The sequence below is a fragment of the Zeugodacus cucurbitae genome, chromosome 3 (genome assembly GCF_028554725.1).
Source record: "Zeugodacus cucurbitae isolate PBARC_wt_2022May chromosome 3, idZeuCucr1.2, whole genome shotgun sequence".
Taxonomy (NCBI): Eukaryota; Metazoa; Arthropoda; class Insecta; order Diptera; family Tephritidae; genus Zeugodacus; species Zeugodacus cucurbitae.
The window spans coordinates 47,547,614-47,568,103 of NC_071668.1; positions in this window are offsets into that span (position 1 = coordinate 47,547,614).

A 20,490-nucleotide genomic window follows, 5' to 3' on the forward strand; every position below is an offset into this window, starting at 1 on the left:
ATCGAGTAAATAAAGGCAGCGGTGCGTAAATCATTGCAGAGACCGAATTCATTGGCCACAATCTTAATGCCTGCCCCCGCAGTTTCCATAACTGTTTGTAGTCCTGCGTCTACAATATCCGCCTCCTTCGTACAGTCTCTTATGAGCTTTAACTTTTTGTTTGGCTTGAACTTATCCTAAATAAATAAGTTAAAAAATTCATATTAACAAATTAACTTATTTGCACGGTGGTCAAAGTTCACTTACCTCGCACTCATTCATGGAGTTAAAGATCTCGTTGATTATGGCTTTCTCGCGTTTAACATTCATTTTGCCATAAGATACATGATTGATATTCTTTAAGTACTCAAAGTAGGATACCGTTACACCGCCAGCATTGCAAAACAAATCCGGTATAATGAGTACATTCTTTTTACGTAATATTTCATCGGCAGCTGGCGTCGAAGGACCATTAGCGCCTTCTAAAATCATCTTGGCTTGTACACTGTTAGCATTTTCGACAGTGAGAACCTTTTGCGTAGAGCAAGGCATTAGTATATCGCATTTTTCACCCAACAAACTGCCCTCTTTTTCGGTGGCTTTGGTATAGCCTTTGATTGATTTATTATTTTTTGCATAATACTCCATTAAGTCCTAAGTATATGAAGAAAATTAAAAAAATATTATCATGGAGATATTTATTTTCAATACGCCACATACCTTTGGATCAATGCCATTCTCATTTACTAGAGACACGTCAAATTCTTGAACACCGATCAGTTTGGCACCGGCTTCCACTACAAAAACGGATGCATGGGAACCGACATTGCCAAACCCTTGTACGATCACGGTTTTATCTTTCCAACCAGTCTTCCAGCCTAATAAATCCATCCAATCTTTATCCATAATAAAACATTCAGCCGCCTTAAATAGACCACGTCCCGTGGCGGCGGTGCGACCATTTACACCGCCTATTTCTACTGGCTTACCAGTCGTGATGGCCAATGCATCTACATCGTTATAGCCTAGAAGAACAATTTATTTGTCTATCAAGACGTTTTCTAATATTTCATAAAAAAAAATTACCAAAAGTTTTAATATATTGATCCACCAACCAACTCATCTCGCGTTGGCTGGTATTCACATCTGGTGCCGGTACATCTATACCCGGACCTATCATATTGCGACGTAATAGCTCCATTGTATAGCGACGCGTAATTGTTTGCAATTCTTGTGCAGTATACTTCTTCGGGTCGATACGTATGCCACCCTTGGAACCACCAAACGGTACATTCACGCAAGCCGTCTTAAACGCCATCAGATAAGCCAAAGCGCGTATCTCATCGGCGTCGACGTCCATGGCAAAACGTATGCCTACAAAAGAGGAACGGATATTATCAGTCAGTTATATATATCATGCTAGACATCAGCAGTTGAAGCATTGAAAAGGAAGAACATTTTCTTGAAACACACAACTACATGCATATATTCTAGAAAATTCGTTGAGAAATTTTTTGAATATACCAGCTTTTCTAGAAAAATAATAGCCAATAATATAATTGAACCCACCGCCTTTGAGTGGTAATCTGTGTCTAGTGTGGTGTGCGCGATAGCCGGTGATTAGCTCGTAATTGCCATCACTTCTTATTATAGGGAAGGTAACTTCCAATAGATTTGTAGTGCAGCCCATCAATTTAAGCATGGCGGAAACACGTTGTTCACGCTGTTCCTTCTTCATGTAAGGATACTTTTCCAGCTCCTTTATCATCATCGGCTCCATTAGCTGAGCGGCCGAGTGATAATAATACTCAACCATGTGTGCAAATGGTGGGTCTTTGTCTTTATTGATTTTTTCCAAATGCTTGGGCATCACGTGCTTTTCACGCGTAGCTCCAAGTCCGGTCCAGTTTAAAACTGTCTTCGATAGTGAAGATCGTAAAAGTTTACCATTTAAAAGGAAGGACATATTGCCTTGCGATAATGCAATCCCAGTTATGATTTTTTTTGTGTGTTTTTGTAAGAAATTTTTTGCACTCACTTTTTCGGCAATTATTTTGGTATCCGCTGATTTTGTTGTATATTGTATATATACAATTGTATTACGAATATATAAATATTCCACAATATTCAGTAAGAAAATATTTTTTGTTTATTTATTATTTGCGTCAGGTTTTTTTTTGTAATTATTTTCTTCGAGAACAAATTCAAATCGCTCCGTTCAACACAACTGTTCTTATGAAAATCTCAATATCAACTGAACTGAGAAAAATAAATTTGACAATATTGACTGTTTATGTTTTGAAGTTTTGATTTTTTCTGTTGAAAATATGTTAATGTTAATGTTTTTTTAATGTTAATTATTTTATTCTGGCAAAAATTTTGGATTTTGGGGATCGTAAAAAATGACGAATAATGCATAATAACCCCTACCCACTTACTACGCTATTTTTGGTGCATTTGGTGGATGGATTTTTGGTACCATTCACCACTTTTTTGGTGCATTTTGGTGCATTTGATGCATTGGCGCGTGGTGAAAAACCGATTTTTTCACGGCGCGCAAATGGGGTTATACAGGTCGTATGAGTACCATATTACCAAAAACAGAAAAACAGATATAAGGGTACCAAAAACAGAGGTAAGTGGGTAGGGGTTTTGTTTTTTAATTGTAAAACTGTTGCTGTCAAGAAGCCATTTTGTTTGTGTTTGTGTAAAGAAATATTTATTTAAAAATTGAAGAAAAATATACAAAAGGATATTACACTTTCGATCTTATAAATATATAAATGTAAAATGTGTAAAAATAAACAATCGCCTAGCGACTTCAGACGCATTCTGCAATTATTGCTGAGAAATGCCCTCCAATTCTAATGCTCGGAAAATCTTCGAAATCGAGTAAATAAAGGCGGCGGTGCGTAAATCATTGCAGAGACCGAATTCATTGGCCACAATCTTAATGCCTGCCCCCGCAGTTTCCATAACTGTTTGTAGTCCTGCGTCTACAATATCCGCCTCCTTCGTACAGTCTCTTATGAGCTTTAACTTTTTGTTTGGCTTGAACTTATCCTAAATAAATAAATTAAAAAAATTCATATTAACAAATTAACTTATTTGCACGGTGGTCAAAGTTCACTTACCTCGCACTCATTCATGGAGTTAAAGATCTCGTTGATTATGGCTTTCTCGCGTTTAACATTCATTTTGCCATAAGATACATGATTGATATTCTTTAAGTACTCAAAGTAGGATACCGTTACACCGCCAGCATTGCAAAACAAATCCGGTATAATGAGTACATTCTTTTTACGTAATATTTCATCGGCAGCTGGCGTCGAAGGACCATTAGCGCCTTCTAAAATCATCTTGGCTTGTACACTGTTAGCATTTTCGACAGTGAGAACCTTTTGCGTAGAGCAAGGCATTAGTATATCGCATTTTTCACCCAACAAACTGCCCTCTTTTTCGGTGGCTTTGGTATAGCCCTTGATTGATTTATTATTTTTTGCATAATACTCCATTAAGTCCTAAGTATATGAAGAAAATTAAAAAAATATTATCATGGAGATATTTATTTTCAATACGCCACATACCTTTGGATCAATGCCATTCTCATTTACTAGAGACACGTCAAATTCTTGAACACCGATCAGTTTGGCACCGGCTTCCACTACAAAAACGGATGCATGGGAACCGACATTGCCAAACCCTTGTACGATCACGGTTTTATCTTTCCAACCAGTCTTCCAGCCTAATAAATCCATCCAATCTTTATCCATAATAAAACATTCAGCCGCCTTAAATAGACCACGTCCCGTGGCGGCGGTGCGACCATTTATACCGCCTATTTCTACTGGCTTACCAGTCGTGATGGCCAATGCATCTACATCGTTATAGCCTAGAAGAACAATTTATTTGTCTATCAAGACGTTTTCTAATATTTCATAAAAAAAAATTACCAAAAGTTTTAATATATTGATCCACCAACCAACTCATCTCGCGTTGGCTGGTATTCACATCTGGTGCCGGTACATCTATACCCGGACCTATCATATTGCGACGTAATAGCTCCATTGTATAGCGACGCGTAATTGTTTGCAATTCTTGTGCAGTATACTTCTTCGGGTCGATACGTATGCCACCCTTGGAACCACCAAACGGTACATTCACGCAAGCCGTCTTAAACGCCATCAGATAAGCCAAAGCGCGTATCTCATCGGCGTCGACGTCCATGGCAAAACGTATGCCTACAAAAGAGGAACGGATATTATCAGTCAGTTATATATATCATGCTAGACATCAGCAGTTGAAGCATTGAAAAGGAAGAACATTTTCTTGAAACACACAACTACATGCATATATTCTAGAAAATTCGTTGAGAAATTTTTTGAATATACCAGCTTTTCTAGAAAAATAATATAATTGAACCCACCGCCTTTGAGTGGTAATCTGTGTCTAGTGTGGTGTGCGCGATAGCCGGTGATTAGCTCGTAATTGCCATCACTTCTTATTATAGGGAAGGTAACTTCCAATAGATTTGTAGTGCAGCCCATCAATTTAAGCATGGCGGAAACACGTTGTTCACGCTGTTCCTTCTTCATGTAAGGATACTTTTCCAGCTCCTTTATCATCATCGGCTCCATTAGCTGAGCGGCCGAGTGATAATAATACTCAACCATGTGTGCAAATGGTGGGTCTTTGTCTTTATTGATTTTTTCCAAATGCTTGGGCATCACGTGCTTTTCACGCGTAGTTCCAAGTCCGGTCCAGTTTAAAACTGTCTTCGATAGTGAAGATCGTAAAAGTTTACCATTTAAAAGGAAGGACATATTGCCTTGCGATAATGCAATCCCAGTTATGATTTTTTTTGTGTGTTTTTGTAAGAAATTTTTTGCACTCACTTTTTCGGCAATTATTTTGGTATCCGCTGATTTTGTTGTATATTGTATATATACAATTGTATTACGAATATATAAATATTCCACAATATTCAGTAAGAAAATATTTTTTGTTTATTTATTATTTGCGTCAGGTTTTTTTTTGTAATTATTTTCTTCGAGAACAAATTCAAATCGCTCCGTTCAACACAACTGTTCTTATGAAAATCTCAATATCAACTGAACTGAGAAAAATAAATTTGACAATATTGACTGTTTATGTTTTGAAGTTTTGATTTTTTCTGTTGAAAATATGTTAATGTTAATGTTTTTTTAATGTTAATTATTTTATTCTGGCAAAAATTTTGGATTTTGGGGATCGTAAAAAATGACGAATAATGCATAATAACCCCTACCCACTTACTACGCTATTTTTGGTGCATTTGGTGGATGGATTTTTGGTACCATTCACCACTTTTTTGGTGCATTTTGGTGCATTTGATGCATTGGCGCGTGGTGAAAAACCGATTTTTTCACGGCGCGCAAATGGGGTTATACAGGTCGTATGAGTACCATATTACCAAAAACAGAAAAACAGATATAAGGGTACCAAAAACAGAGGTAAGTGGGTAGGGGTTTTGTTTTTTAATTGTAAAACTGTTGCTGTCAAGAAGCCATTTTGTTTGTGTTTGTGTAAAGAAATATTTATTTAAAAATTGAAGAAAAATATACAAAAGGATATTACACTTTCGATCTTATAAATATATAAATGTAAAATGTGTAAAAATAAACAATCGCCTAGCGACTTCAGACGCATTCTGCAATTATTGCTGAGAAATGCCCTCCAATTCTAATGCTCGGAAAATCTTCGAAATCGAGTAAATAAAGGCGGCGGTGCGTAAATCATTGCAGTGGTGAATGCCACCAAAATTGGCGTAGTAAGTGGGTAGGGGTTTTTTTTTTTAATTGTTAAACTGTTGCTGTCAAGAAGCCATTCTGTTTGTGTTTTTGTAAAGAAATATTTATTTAAAAATTTAAGAAAAATATACAAAAGGATATTACACTTTGGATCTTATAAATATATAAATGTAAAATTTGTAAAAATAAATAATCGCCAAGCGACTTCAGACGCATTCTGTAATTATTGTTGAGAAATGCCCTCCATTTCTAAGGCTCGGAAAATCTTAGAAATCGAGTAAATAAAGGCAGCGGTGCGTAAATCATTGCAGAGACCGAATTCATTGGCCACAATCTTAATGCCTGCCCCCGCAGTTTCCATAACTGTTTGTAGTCCTGCGTCTACAATATCCGCCTCCTTCGTACAGTCTCTTATGAGCTTTAACTTTTTGTTTGGCTTGAACTTATCCTAAATAAATAAGTTAAAAAATTCATATTAACAAATTAACTTATTTGCACGGTGGTCAAAGTTCACTTACCTCGCACTCATTCATGGAGTTAAAGATCTCGTTGATTATGGCTTTCTCGCGTTTAACATTCATTTTGCCATAAGATACATGATTGATATTCTTTAAGTACTCAAAGTAGGATACCGTTACACCGCCAGCATTGCAAAACAAATCCGGTATAATGAGTACATTCTTTTTACGTAATATTTCATCGGCAGCTGGCGTCGAAGGACCATTAGCGCCTTCTAAAATCATCTTGGCTTGTACACTGTTAGCATTTTCGACAGTGAGAACCTTTTGCGTAGAGCAAGGCATTAGTATATCGCATTTTTCACCCAACAAACTGCCCTCTTTTTCGGTGGCTTTGGTATAGCCTTTGATTGATTTATTATTTTTTGCATAATACTCCATTAAGTCCTAAGTATATGAAGAAAATTAAAAAAATATTATCATGGAGATATTTATTTTCAATACGCCACATACCTTTGGATCAATGCCATTCTCATTTACTAGAGACACGTCAAATTCTTGAACACCGATCAGTTTGGCACCGGCTTCCACTACAAAAACGGATGCATGGGAACCGACATTGCCAAACCCTTGTACGATCACGGTTTTATCTTTCCAACCAGTCTTCCAGCCTAATAAATCCATCCAATCTTTATCCATAATAAAACATTCAGCCGCCTTAAATAGACCACGTCCCGTGGCGGCGGTGCGACCATTTATACCGCCTATTTCTACTGGCTTACCAGTCGTGATGGCCAATGCATCTACATCGTTATAGCCTAGAAGAACAATTTATTTGTCTATCAAGACGTTTTCTAATATTTCATAAAAAAAAATTACCAAAAGTTTTAATATATTGATCCACCAACCAACTCATCTCGCGTTGGCTGGTATTCACATCTGGTGCCGGTACATCTATACCCGGACCTATCATATTGCGACGTAATAGCTCCATTGTATAGCGACGCGTAATTGTTTGCAATTCTTGTGCAGTATACTTCTTCGGGTCGATACGTATGCCACCCTTGGAACCACCAAACGGTACATTCACGCAAGCCGTCTTAAACGCCATCAGATAAGCCAAAGCGCGTATCTCATCGGCGTCGACGTCCATGGCAAAACGTATGCCTACAAAAGAGGAACGGATATTATCAGTCAGTTATATATATCATGCTAGACATCAGCAGTTGAAGCATTGAAAAGGAAGAACATTTTCTTGAAACACACAACTACATGCATATATTCTAGAAAATTCGTTGAGAAATTTTTTGAATATACCAGCTTTTCTAGAAAAATAATAGCCAATAATATAATTGAACCCACCGCCTTTGAGTGGTAATCTGTGTCTAGTGTGGTGTGCGCGATAGCCGGTGATTAGCTCGTAATTGCCATCACTTCTTATTATAGGGAAGGTAACTTCCAATAGATTTGTAGTGCAGCCCATCAATTTAAGCATGGCGGAAACACGTTGTTCACGCTGTTCCTTCTTCATGTAAGGATACTTTTCCAGCTCCTTTATCATCATCGGCTCCATTAGCTGAGCGGCCGAGTGATAATAATACTCAACCATGTGTGCAAATGGTGGGTCTTTGTCTTTATTGATTTTTTCCAAATGCTTGGGCATCACGTGCTTTTCACGCGTAGCTCCAAGTCCGGTCCAGTTTAAAACTGTCTTCGATAGTGAAGATCGTAAAAGTTTACCATTTAAAAGGAAGGACATATTGCCTTGCGATAATGCAATCCCAGTTATGATTTTTTTTGTGTGTTTTTGTAAGAAATTTTTTGCACTCACTTTTTCGGCAATTATTTTGGTATCCGCTGATTTTGTTGTATATTGTATATATACAATTGTATTACGAATATATAAATATTCCACAATATTCAGTAAGAAAATATTTTTTGTTTATTTATTATTTGCGTCAGGTTTTTTTTTGTAATTATTTTCTTCGAGAACAAATTCAAATCGCTCCGTTCAACACAACTGTTCTTATGAAAATCTCAATATCAACTGAACTGAGAAAAATAAATTTGACAATATTGACTGTTTATGTTTTGAAGTTTTGATTTTTTCTGTTGAAAATATGTTAATGTTAATGTTTTTTTAATGTTAATTATTTTATTCTGGCAAAAATTTTGGATTTTGGGGATCGTAAAAAATGACGAATAATGCATAATAACCCCTACCCACTTACTACGCTATTTTTGGTGCATTTGGTGGATGGATTTTTGGTACCATTCACCACTTTTTTGGTGCATTTTGGTGCATTTGATGCATTGACGCGTGGTGAAAACCCGATTTTTTCACGGCGCGCAAATGGGGTTATACAGGTCGTATGAGTACCATATTACCAAAAACAGAAAAACAGATATAAGGGTACCAAAAACAGAGGTAAGTGGGTAGGGGTTTTGTTTTTTAATTGTAAAACTGTTGCTGTCAAGAAGCCATTTTGTTTGTGTTTGTGTAAAGAAATATTTATTTAAAAATTGAAGAAAAATATACAAAAGGATATTACACTTTCGATCTTATAAATATATAAATGTAAAATGTGTAAAAATAAACAATCGCCTAGCGACTTCAGACGCATTCTGCAATTATTGCTGAGAAATGCCCTCCAATTCTAATGCTCGGAAAATCTTCGAAATCGAGTAAATAAAGGCGGCGGTGCGTAAATCATTGCAGTGGTGAATGCCACCAAAATTGGCGTAGTAAGTGGGTAGGGGTTTTTTTTTTTAATTGTTAAACTGTTGCTGTCAAGAAGCCATTTTGTTTGTGTTTGTGTAAAGAAATATTTATTTAAAAATTGAAGAAAAATATACAAAAGGATATTACACTTTCGATCTTATAAATATATAAATGTAAAATTTGTAAAAATAAATAATCGCCAAGCGACTTCAGACGCATTCTGTAATTATTGTTGAGAAATGCCCTCCATTTCTAAGGCTCGGAAAATCTTAGAAATCGAGTAAATAAAGGCAGCGGTGCGTAAATCATTGCAGAGACCGAATTCATTGGCCACAATCTTAATGCCTGCCCCCGCAGTTTCCATAACTGTTTGTAGTCCTGCGTCTACAATATCCGCCTCCTTCGTACAGTCTCTTATGAGCTTTAACTTTTTGTTTGGCTTGAACTTATCCTAAATAAATAAATTAAAAAAATTCATATTAACAAATTAACTTATTTGCACGGTGGTCAAAGTTCACTTACCTCGCACTCATTCATGGAGTTAAAGATCTCGTTGATTATGGCTTTCTCGCGTTTAACATTCATTTTGCCATAAGATACATGATTGATATTCTTTAAGTACTCAAAGTAGGATACCGTTACACCGCCAGCATTGCAAAACAAATCCGGTATAATGAGTACATTCTTTTTACGTAATATTTCATCGGCAGCTGGCGTCGAAGGACCATTAGCGCCTTCTAAAATCATCTTGGCTTGTACACTGTTAGCATTTTCGACAGTGAGAACCTTTTGCGTAGAGCAAGGCATTAGTATATCGCATTTTTCACCCAACAAACTGCCCTCTTTTTCGGTGGCTTTGGTATAGCCCTTGATTGATTTATTATTTTTTGCATAATACTCCATTAAGTCCTAAGTATATGAAGAAAATTAAAAAAATATTATCATGGAGATATTTATTTTCAATACGCCACATACCTTTGGATCAATGCCATTCTCATTTACTAGAGACACGTCAAATTCTTGAACACCGATCAGTTTGGCACCGGCTTCCACTACAACAACGGATGCATGGGAACCGACATTGCCAAACCCTTGTACGATCACGGTTTTATCTTTCCAACCAGTCTTCCAGCCTAATAAATCCATCCAATCTTTATCCATAATAAAACATTCAGCCGCCTTAAATAGACCACGTCCCGTGGCGGCGGTGCGACCATTTATACCGCCTATTTCTACTGGCTTACCAGTCGTGATGGCCAATGCATCTACATCGTTATAGCCTAGAAGAACAATTTATTTGTCTATCAAGACGTTTTCTAATATTTCATAAAAAAAAATTACCAAAAGTTTTAATATATTGATCCACCAACCAACTCATCTCGCGTTGGCTGGTATTCACATCTGGTGCCGGTACATCTATACCCGGACCTATCATATTGCGACGTAATAGCTCCATTGTATAGCGACGCGTAATTGTTTGCAATTCTTGTGCAGTATACTTCTTCGGGTCGATACGTATGCCACCCTTGGAACCACCAAACGGTACATTCACGCAAGCCGTCTTAAACGCCATCAGATAAGCCAAAGCGCGTATCTCATCGGCGTCGACGTCCATGGCAAAACGTATGCCTACAAAAGAGGAACGGATATTATCAGTCAGTTATATATATCATGCTAGACATCAGCAGTTGAAGCATTGAAAAGGAAGAACATTTTCTTGAAACACACAACTACATGCATATATTCTAGAAAATTCGTTGAGAAATTTTTTGAATATACCAGCTTTTCTAGAAAAATAATAGCCAATAATATAATTGAACCCACCGCCTTTGAGTGGTAATCTGTGTCTAGTGTGGTGTGCGCGATAGCCGGTGATTAGCTCGTAATTGCCATCACTTCTTATTATAGGGAAGGTAACTTCCAATAGATTTGTAGTGCAGCCCATCAATTTAAGCATGGCGGAAACACGTTGTTCACGCTGTTCCTTCTTCATGTAAGGATACTTTTCCAGCTCCTTTATCATCATCGGCTCCATTAGCTGAGCGGCCGAGTGATAATAATACTCAACCATGTGTGCAAATGGTGGGTCTTTGTCTTTATTGATTTTTTCCAAATGCTTGGGCATCACGTGCTTTTCACGCGTAGCTCCAAGTCCGGTCCAGTTTAAAACTGTCTTCGATAGTGAAGATCGTAAAAGTTTACCATTTAAAAGGAAGGACATATTGCCTTGCGATAATGCAATCCCAGTTATGATTTTTTTTGTGTGTTTTTGTAAGAAATTTTTTGCACTCACTTTTTCGGCAATTATTTTGGTATCCGCTGATTTTGTTGTATATTGTATATATACAATTGTATTACGAATATATAAATATTCCACAATATTCAGTAAGAAAATATTTTTTGTTTATTTATTATTTGCGTCAGGTTTTTTTTTGTAATTATTTTCTTCGAGAACAAATTCAAACCGCTCCGTTCAACACAACTGTTCTTATGAAAATCTCAATATCAACTGAACTGAGAAAAATAAATTTGACAATATTGACTGTTTATGTTTTGAAGTTTTGATTTTTTCTGTTGAAAATATGTTAATGTTAATGTTTTTTTAATGTTAATTATTTTATTCTGGCAAAAATTTTGGATTTTGGGGATCGTAAAAAATGCCGAATAATGCATAATAACCCCTACCCACTTACTACGCTATTTTTGGTGCATTTGGTGGATGGATTTTTGGTACCATTCACCACTTTTTTGCTGCATTTTGGTGCATTTGATGCATTGACGCGTGATGAAAACCCGATTTTTTCACGGCGCGCAAATGGGGTTATACAGGTCGTATGAGTACCATATTACCAAAAACAGAAAAACAGATATAAGGGTACCAAAAACAGAGGTAAGTGGGTAGGGGTTTTGTTTTTTAATTGTAAAACTGTTGCTGTCAAGAAGCCATTTTGTTTGTGTTTGTGTAAAGAAATATTTATTTAAAAATTGAAGAAAAATATACAAAAGGATATTACACTTTGGATCTTATAAATATATAAATGTAAAATGTGTAAAAATAAACAATCGCCTAGCGACTTCAGACGCATTCTGCAATTATTGCTGAGAAATGCCCAATTCTAATGCTCGGAAAATCTTCGAAATCGAGTAAATAAAGGCGGCGGTGCGTAAATCATTGCAGTGGTGAATGCCACCAAAATTGGCGTAGTAAGTGGGTAGGGGGTTTTTTTTTTAATTGTTAAACTGTTGCTGTCAAGAAGCCATTTTGTTTGTGTTTGTGTAAAGAAATATTTATTTAAAAATTGAAGAAAAATATACAAAAGGATATTACACTTTCGATCTTATAAATATATAAATGTAAAATTTGTAAAAATAAATAATCGCCAAGCGACTTCAGACGCATTCTGTAATTATTGTTGAGAAATGCCCTCCATTTCTAAGGCTCGGAAAATCTTAGAAATCGAGTAAATAAAGGCAGCGGTGCGTAAATCATTGCAGAGACCGAATTCATTGGCCACAATCTTAATGCCTGCCCCCGCAGTTTCCATAACTGTTTGTAGTCCTGCGTCTACAATATCCGCCTCCTTCGTACAGTCTCTTATGAGCTTTAACTTTTTGTTTGGCTTGAACTTATCCTAAATAAATAAATTAAAAAAATTCATATTAACAAATTAACTTATTTGCACGGTGGTCAAAGTTCACTTACCTCGCACTCATTCATGGAGTTAAAGATCTCGTTGATTATGGCTTTCTCGCGTTTAACATTCATTTTGCCATAAGATACATGATTGATATTCTTTAAGTACTCAAAGTAGGATACCGTTACACCGCCAGCATTGCAAAACAAATCCGGTATAATGAGTACATTCTTTTTACGTAATATTTCATCGGCAGCTGGCGTCGAAGGACCATTAGCGCCTTCTAAAATCATCTTGGCTTGTACACTGTTAGCATTTTCGACAGTGAGAACCTTTTGCGTAGAGCAAGGCATTAGTATATCGCATTTTTCACCCAACAAACTGCCCTCTTTTTCGGTGGCTTTGGTATAGCCCTTGATTGATTTATTATTTTTTGCATAATACTCCATTAAGTCCTAAGTATATGAAGAAAATTAAAAAAATATTATCATGGAGATATTTATTTTCAATACGCCACATACCTTTGGATCAATGCCATTCTCATTTACTAGAGACACGTCAAATTCTTGAACACCGATCAGTTTGGCACCGGCTTCCACTACAAAAACGGATGCATGGGAACCGGCATTGCCAAACCCTTGTACGATCACGGTTTTATCTTTCCAACCAGTCTTCCAGCCTAATAAATCCATCCAATCTTTATCCATAATAAAACATTCAGCCGCCTTAAATAGACCACGTCCCGTGGCGGCGGTGCGACCATTTATACCGCCTATTTCTACTGGCTTACCAGTCGTGATGGCCAATGCATCTACATCGTTATAGCCTAGAAGAACAATTTATTTGTCTATCAAGACGTTTTCTAATATTTCATAAAAAAAAATTACCAAAAGTTTTAATATATTGATCCACCAACCAACTCATCTCGCGTTGGCTGGTATTCACATCTGGTGCCGGTACATCTATACCCGGACCTATCATATTGCGACGTAATAGCTCCATTGTATAGCGACGCGTAATTGTTTGCAATTCTTGTGCAGTATACTTCTTCGGGTCGATACGTATGCCACCCTTGGAACCACCAAACGGTACATTCACGCAAGCCGTCTTAAACGCCATCAGATAAGCCAAAGCGCGTATCTCATCGGCGTCGACGTCCATGGCAAAACGTATGCCTACAAAAGAGGAACGGATATTATCAGTCAGTTATATATATCATGCTAGACATCAGCAGTTGAAGCATTGAAAAGGAAGAACATTTTCTTGAAACACACAACTACATGCATATATTCTAGAAAATTCGTTGAGAAATTTTTTGAATATACCAGCTTTTCTAGAAAAATAATAGCCAATAATATAATTGAACCCACCGCCTTTGAGTGGTAATCTGTGTCTAGTGTGGTGTGCGCGATAGCCGGTGATTAGCTCGTAATTGCCATCACTTCTTATTATAGGGAAGGTAACTTCCAATAGATTTGTAGTGCAGCCCATCAATTTAAGCATGGCGGAAACACGTTGTTCACGCTGTTCCTTCTTCATGTAAGGATACTTTTCCAGCTCCTTTATCATCATCGGCTCCATTAGCTGAGCGGCCGAGTGATAATAATACTCAACCATGTGTGCAAATGGTGGGTCTTTGTCTTTATTGATTTTTTCCAAATGCTTGGGCATCACGTGCTTTTCACGCGTAGCTCCAAGTCCGGTCCAGTTTAAAACTGTCTTCGATAGTGAAGATCGTAAAAGTTTACCATTTAAAAGGAAGGACATATTGCCTTGCGATAATGCAATCCCAGTTATGATTTTTTTTGTGTGTTTTTGTAAGAAATTTTTTGCACTCACTTTTTCGGCAATTATTTTGGTATCCGCTGATTTTGTTGTATATTGTATATATACAATTGTATTACGAATATATAAATATTCCACAATATTCAGTAAGAAAATATTTTTTGTTTATTTATTATTTGCGTCAGGTTTTTTTTTGTAATTATTTTCTTCGAGAACAAATTCAAATCGCTCCGTTCAACACAACTGTTCTTATGAAAATCTCAATATCAACTGAACTGAGAAAAATAAATTTGACAATATTGACTGTTTATGTTTTGAAGTTTTGATTTTTTCTGTTGAAAATATGTTAATGTTAATGTTTTTTTAATGTTAATTATTTTATTCTGGCAAAAATTTTGGATTTTGGGGATCGTAAAAAATGACGAATAATGCATAATAACCCCTACCCACTTACTACGCTATTTTTGGTGCATTTGGTGGATGGATTTTTGGTACCATTCACCACTTTTTTGGTGCATTTTGGTGCATTTGATGCATTGACGCGTGGTGAAAACCCGATTTTTTCACGGCGCGCAAATGGGGTTATACAGGTCGTATGAGTACCATATTACCAAAAACAGAAAAACAGATATAAGGGTACCAAAACAGAGGTAAGTGGGTAGGGGTTTTGTTTTTTAATTGTAAAACTGTTGCTGTCAAGAAGCCATTTTGTTTGTGTTTGTGTAAAGAAATATTTATTTAAAAATTGAAGAAAAATATACAAAAGGATATTACACTTTCGATCTTATAAATATATAAATGTAAAATGTGTAAAAATAAACAATCGCCTAGCGACTTCAGACGCATTCTGCAATTATTGCTGAGAAATGCCCTCCAATTCTAATGCTCGGAAAATCTTCGAAATCGAGTAAATAAAGGCGGCGGTGCGTAAATCATTGCAGTGGTGAATGCCACCAAAATTGGCGTAGTAAGTGGGTAGGGGTTTTTTTTTTTAATTGTTAAACTGTTGCTGTCAAGAAGCCATTCTGTTTGTGTTTTTGTAAAGAAATATTTATTTAAAAATTTAAGAAAAATATACAAAAGGATATTACACTTTGGATCTTATAAATATATAAATGTAAAATTTGTAAAAATAAATAATCGCCAAGCGACTTCAGACGCATTCTGTAATTATTGTTGAGAAATGCCCTCCATTTCTAAGGCTCGGAAAATCTTAGAAATCGAGTAAATAAAGGCAGCGGTGCGTAAATCATTGCAGAGACCGAATTCATTGGCCACAATCTTAATGCCTGCCCCCGCAGTTTCCATAACTGTTTGTAGTCCTGCGTCTACAATATCCGCCTCCTTCGTACAGTCTCTTATGAGCTTTAACTTTTTGTTTGGCTTGAACTTATCCTAAATAAATAAATTAAAAAAATTCATATTAGCAAATTAACTTATTTGCACGGTGGTCAAAGTTCACTTACCTCGCACTCATTCATGGAGTTAAAGATCTCGTTGATTATGGCTTTCTCGCGTTTAACATTCATTTTGCCATAAGATACATGATTGATATTCTTTAAGTACTCAAAGTAGGATACCGTTACACCGCCAGCATTGCAAAACAAATCCGGTATAATGAGTACATTCTTTTTACGTAATATTTCATCGGCAGCTGGCGTCGAAGGACCATTAGCGCCTTCTAAAATCATCTTGGCTTGTACACTGTTAGCATTTTCGACAGTGAGAACCTTTTGCGTAGAGCAAGGCATTAGTATATCGCATTTTTCACCCAACAAACTGCCCTCTTTTTCGGTGGCTTTGGTATAGCCCTTGATTGATTTATTATTTTTTGCATAATACTCCATTAAGTCCTAAGTATATGAAGAAAATTAAAAAAATATTATCATGGAGATATTTATTTTCAATACGCCACATACCTTTGGTGCACGGTGGTCAAAGTTCACTTACCTCGCACTCATTCATGGAGTTAAAGATCTCGTTGATTATGGCTTTCTCGCGTTTAACATTCATTTTGCCATAAGATACATGATTGATATTCTTTAAGTACTCAAAGTAGGATACCGTTACACCGCCAGCATTGCAAAACAAATCCGGTATAATGAGTACATTCTTTTTACGTAATATTTCATCGGCAGCTGGCGTCGAAGGACCATTAGCGCCTTCTAAAATCATCTTGGCTTGTACACTGTTAGCATTTTCGACAGTGAGAACCTTTTGCGTAGAGCAAGGCATTAGTATATCGCATTTTTCACCCAACAAACTGCCCTCTTTTTCGGTGGCTTTGGTATAGCCCTTGATTGATTTATTATTTTTTGCATAATACTCCATTAAGTCCTAAGTATATGAAGAAAATTAAAAAAATATTATCATGGAGATATTTATTTTCAATACGCCACATACCTTTGGATCAATGCCATTCTCATTTACTAGAGACACGTCAAATTCTTGAACACCGATCAGTTTGGCACCGGCTTCCACTACAAAAACGGATGCATGGGAACCGACATTGCCAAACCCTTGTACGATCACGGTTTTATCTTTCCAACCAGTCTTCCAGCCTAATAAATCCATCCAATCTTTATCCATAATAAAACATTCAGCCGCCTTAAATAGACCACGTCCCGTGGCGGCGGTGCGACCATTTATACCGCCTATTTCTACTGGCTTACCAGTCGTGATGGCCAATGCATCTACATCGTTATAGCCTAGAAGAACAATTTATTTGTCTATCAAGACGTTTTCTAATATTTCATAAAAAAAAATTACCAAAAGTTTTAATATATTGATCCACCAACCAACTCATCTCGCGTTGGCTGGTATTCACATCTGGTGCCGGTACATCTATACCCGGACCTATCATATTGCGACGTAATAGCTCCATTGTATAGCGACGCGTAATTGTTTGCAATTCTTGTGCAGTATACTTCTTCGGGTCGATACGTATGCCACCCTTGGAACCACCAAACGGTACATTCACGCAAGCCGTCTTAAACGCCATCAGATAAGCCAAAGCGCGTATCTCATCGGCGTCGACGTCCATGGCAAAACGTATGCCTACAAAAGAGGAACGGATATTATCAGCCAGTTATATATATCATGCTAGACATCAGCAGTTGAAGCATTGAAAAGGAAGAACATTTTCTTGAAACACACAACTACATGCATATATTCTAGAAAATTCGTTGAGAAATTTTTTGAATATACCAGCTTTTCTAGAAAAATAATAGCCAATAATATAATTGAACCCACCGCCTTTGAGTGGTAATCTGTGTCTAGTGTGGTGTGCGCGATAGCCGGTGATTAGCTCGTAATTGCCATCACTTCTTATTATAGGGAAGGTAACTTCCAATAGATTTGTAGTGCAGCCCATCAATTTAAGCATGGCGGAAACACGTTGTTCACGCTGTTCCTTCTTCATGTAAGGATACTTTTCCAGCTCCTTTATCATCATCGGCTCCATTAGCTGAGCGGCCGAGTGATAATAATACTCAACCATGTGTGCAAATGGTGGGTCTTTGTCTTTATTGATTTTTTCCAAATGCTTGGGCATCACGTGCTTTTCACGCGTAGCTCCAAGTCCGGTCCAGTTTAAAACTGTCTTCGATAGTGAAGATCGTAAAAGTTTACCATTTAAAAGGAAGGACATATTGCCTTGCGATAATGCAATCCCAGTTATGATTTTTTTTGTGTGTTTTTGTAAGAAATTTTTTGCACTCACTTTTTCGGCAATTATTTTGGTATCCGCTGATTTTGTTGTATATTGTATATATACAATTGTATTACGAATATATAAATATTCCACAATATTCAGTAAGAAAATATTTTTTGTTTATTTATTATTTGCGTCAGGTTTTTTTTTGTAATTATTTTCTTCGAGAACAAATTCAAATCGCTCCGTTCAACACAACTGTTCTTATGAAAATCTCAATATCAACTGAACTGAGAAAAATAAATTTGACAATATTGACTGTTTATGTTTTGAAGTTTTGATTTTTTCTGTTGAAAATATGTTAATGTTAATGTTTTTTTAATGTTAATTATTTTATTCTGGCAAAAATTTTGGATTTTGGGGATCGTAAAAAATGACGAATAATGCATAATAACCCCTACCCACTTACTACGCTATTTTTGGTGCATTTGGTGGATGGATTTTTGGTACCATTCACCACTTTTTTGGTGCATTTTGGTGCATTTGATGCATTGGCGCGTGGTGAAAAACCGATTTTTTCACGGCGCGCAAATGGGGTTATACAGGTCGTATGAGTACCATATTACCAAAAACAGAAAAACAGATATAAGGGTACCAAAAACAGAGGTAAGTGGGTAGGGGTTTTGTTTTTTAATTGTAAAACTGTTGCTGTCAAGAAGCCATTTTGTTTGTGTTTGTGTAAAGAAATATTTATTTAAAAATTGAAGAAAAATATACAAAAGGATATTACACTTTCGATCTTATAAATATATAAATGTAAAATGTGTAAAAATAAACAATCGCCTAGCGACTTCAGACGCATTCTGCAATTATTGCTGAGAAATGCCCTCCAATTCTAATGCTCGGAAAATCTTCGAAATCGAGTAAATAAAGGCGGCGGTGCGTAAATCATTGCAGTGGTGAATGCCACCAAAATTGGCGTAGTAAGTGGGTAGGGTTTTTTTTTTTTAATTGTTAAACTGTTGCTGTCAAGAAGCCATTCTGTTTGTGTTTTTGTAAAGAAATATTTATTTAAAAATTTAAGAAAAATATACAAAAGGATATTACACTTTGGATCTTATAAATATATAAATGTAAAATTTGTAAAAATAAATAATCGCCAGGCGACTTCAGACGCATTCTGTAATTATTGTTGAGAAATGCCCTCCATTTCTAAGGCTCGGAAAATCTTAGAAATCGAGTAAATAAAGGCAGCGGTGCGTAAATCATTGCAGAGACCGAATTCATTGGCCACAATCTTAATGCCTGCCCCCGCAGTTTCCATAACTGTTTGTAGTCCTGCGTCTACAATATCCGCCTCCTTCGTACAGTCTCTTATGAGCTTTAACTTTTTGTTTGGCTTGAACTTATCCTAAATAAATAAATTAAAAAAATTCATATTAACAAATTAACTTATTTGCACGGTGGTCAAAGTTCACTTACCTCGCACTCATTCATGGAGTTAAAGATCTCGTTGATTATGGCTTTCTCGCGTTTAACATTCATTTTGCCATAAGATACATGATTGATATTCTTTAAGTACTCAAAGTAGGATACCGTTACACCGCCAGCATTGCAAAACAAATCCGGTATAATGAGTACATTCTTTTTACGTAATATTTCATCGGCAGCTGGCGTCGAAGGACCATTAGCGCCTTCTAAAATCATCTTGGCTTGTACACTGTTAGCATTTTCGACAGTGAGAACCTTTTGCGTAGAGCAAGGCATTAGTATATCGCATTTTTCACCCAACAAACTGCCCTCTTTTTCGGTGGCTTTGGTATAGCCCTTGATTGATTTATTATTTTTTGCATAATACTCCATTAAGTCCTAAGTATATGAAGAAAATTAAAAAAATATTATCATGGAGATATTTATTTTCAATACGCCACATACCTTTGGATCAATGCCATTCTCATTTACTAGAGACACGTCAAATTCTTGAACACCGATCAGTTTGGCACCGGCTTCCACTACAAAAACGGATGCATGGGAACCGACATTGCCAAACCCTTGTACGATCACGGTTTTATCTTTCCAACCAGTCTTCCAGCCTAATAAATCCATCCAATCTTTATCCATAATAAAACATTCAGCCGCCTTAAATAGACCACGTCCCGTGGCGGCGGTGCGACCATTTACACCGCCTATTTCTACTGGCTTACCAGTCGTGATGGCCAATGCATCTACATCGTTATAGCCTAGAAGAACAATTTATTTGTCTATCAAGACGTTTTCTAATATTTCATAAAAAAAAATTACCAAAAGTTTTAATATATTGATCCACCAACCAACTCATCTCGCGTTGGCTGGTATTCACATCTGGTGCCGGTACATCTATACCCGGACCTATCATATTGCGACGTAATAGCTCCATTGTATAGCGACGCGTAATTGTTTGCAATTCTTGTGCAGTATACTTCTTCGGGTC